Below are 2,500 nucleotides of genomic sequence, written 5' to 3' on the forward strand. Positions count from 1 at the left end.
CATACACACACTCTCTTTATTGCTTCACTGATAGTGAAGTCCTACATCACATATGTGGATCTTTGATTTATGGGCCTCAGTCAGAATCTTGTCATTTCATAGATCATCTCATCACAGAGATGTTAGAATAAACCGACAAATGTTGTGTTAGTCTTTTAGTTATGGTTTGTCAGGTTTTCCGATAACAGGAGAACTTGTAAGTCCTTTTTGTTGTATTGCTTCATACACTAGCTAGCTGCCTGTGTTTATTAAGCATGTTTATCCTCTGACACTAATTCTCTTACAATTTTTGCCAAATTATTACCTATTACATAATTGTAATGGACCAGTGGTAGTTCGAAGATTTGTACATCTTTACACCATTACTTACCATTACTTGTCTGGCACCTTGATTTCCGAATGACATGCAAAATTTGCTTTCATCCGAAAAAAGTACTTTGGACCACTGAGCAACAGTCCAGTGCTGCTTGTCTGTAGCCCAGGTCAGCCGCTTCTGCCGCTGTTTCTGGTTCAAAAGTGGCTTGACCTGGGGAATGCGGCACCTGTAGCCCATTTCCTGCACACGCCTGTGCACGGTGGCTCTGGATGTTTCTACTCCAGACTCAGTCCACTGTTTCCGCAGGTCCCCCATGGTCTGGAATCGGTCCTTCTCCACAATCTTCCTCAGGGTCCGGTCATCTCTTCTCGTTGTGCAGCGTTTTTTGCCACACTTTTTCCTTCCCACAGACTTCCCACTGAGGTGCCTTGATGCAGCACTCTGGGAACAGCCTATTTGTTCAGAAATTTCTTTCTGTGTCTTACCCTCTTGCTTGAAGGTGTCAATGATGGCCTTTTGGACAGCAGTCAGGTCGGCAGTCTTACCCATGATTGCGGTTTTGAGTAATGAAACAGGCTGGGAGTTTTTAAAAGCCTCAGGAATCTTTTGCAGGTGTTTAGAGTTAATTAGTTGATTCAGATGATTAGGTTAATGGCTCGTTTAGAGACCCTTTTCATGATATGCTAATTTTTTGAGATAGGAATTTTGGGTTTTCATGAGCTGAATGCAAAAATCATCAGTATTAAAACAATAAAAGACCTGAAATATTTCAGTTGGTGTGCAATGATTCTAAAATACATGAAAGTTTAATTTTTATCATTACATTATGTAAAATAATGAACTTTATCACAATATGCTATTTTTTTGAGAAGGACCTGTACATGGACTTCATTGTATAATTTATACATTGATTCTTATTAAAGCTACTATTAAAGTTCTCAGTCAAGAGCAGTGAGTTTGGATAGCCACATTTTTAAAAATATCATCTTTTGCATTCACCACAAGAAGAAATAAATAACTAAGTCCAGTAACAAGGCGCTGTTTGACAGGCTTTGTAGTACATGTGCGCTTCGGGTGTATGCGCTCAGAAAACAAATGTTAGAACAGCGCATCATCACGCAAATGACATGTTTAACCGGCAAGGCTTTCAAGCACATGAAAATTAACTTTTGTGAATTACAGTGTCCCATGAGCGTAAATCTAACTCTGCGTTAACACATGTATGTCACATTGTACAGTATGTTGAGACGAAGACGCCAGAACTCCAACTGATAGATTGCACTGTAGCACAATAATACGATATTTCTTCAAAAGCAGATTGTGGAGACATTTTAAACGTCCACGATCAAAAATCGTGATATCGCACACCACTAGATCCATGCAATAAATGCATGTTCTTTAAGTAAGGTTTTCTAGCGCATTTCAACTGCTCATGGCATGACCCATTTTAGTGGCGGTCAAACAACACTTTAAAATCAGTCAGAGTTGAAATGTGTATTAATATTTACAAGTAACTTACAACTCCCCGTAATTCCTAACTTGATAGCACGCAAATATTTTTTGCCAGTTTTGACTTATGCGATTGTCAGCCTCTGCTTTTCCGCTACACACTGTAGCTTGAATGTATGACACCCCTCGCCGTTACTTTCAGCTAAGAAAAGAAAAATAGCCTTCTGCAATGTTCTGACGTTATTTTTTTTTGGTTGGTTGGGTATTCTTCAGCCCTTTATCAAACTACTTAACATACAGCCCACCCTAGATTGTTTTTAATCAACGCACACATCATAAAAAAACAGAACAACACGATCTGTGCCTAAATTCTGATTGGGTGGGCAAGGCAGACATTTGGGTTGGATCAGATCCTGTTGTGTGAACATGCCAAAAAGTGGGTGCTTCCGCCATTATTTATAAGAACTGTGAGAAGGTTCTTCTGGTGTGAAAGCCCCTAATGAAATGATCAGTTGTTTTCAATCTGGGTCTTTATACATATTTTAGGTAGGGAATCATTGTATTTGGGTGTCCATCAAAAAGTTTTAAGGGCACTGTTCTAGAGAATAAAAGTACATTGTGAAGAATTGGCACTCTGCTCACACTCTGGTCTTCTGCGATGAGGAAGCACAACCATAATCATTTGACAATCATTCATCCACCCTGTATTTTCCAGTTAGATATCATGCTCACTTT

At 39.3% G+C, this 2,500-nt stretch overlaps 1 protein-coding gene across 1 annotated transcript in view; it reads left to right on the forward strand.

Annotated features, from left to right (window-relative positions):
* Positions 1 to 2,472: 2,472 nt before the first annotated feature.
* Positions 2,473 to 2,500, forward strand: part of LOC143752257 (allograft inflammatory factor 1-like) — a 12,457-nt gene continuing 12,429 nt past the window's right edge. Inside the window, exon 1 of the mRNA XM_077245401.1 lies at positions 2,473 to 2,500. This exon is cut by the window's right edge and continues 87 nt beyond it. The gene's annotated coding sequence lies outside the window, so the exon portion shown is untranslated.

Source organism: Siphateles boraxobius, unplaced genomic scaffold (assembly GCF_051911475.1).
Source record: "Siphateles boraxobius isolate OS27281-9 unplaced genomic scaffold, OSU_SipBor_1 26, whole genome shotgun sequence".
Classification (NCBI taxonomy): Eukaryota; Metazoa; Chordata; class Actinopteri; order Cypriniformes; family Leuciscidae; genus Siphateles; species Siphateles boraxobius.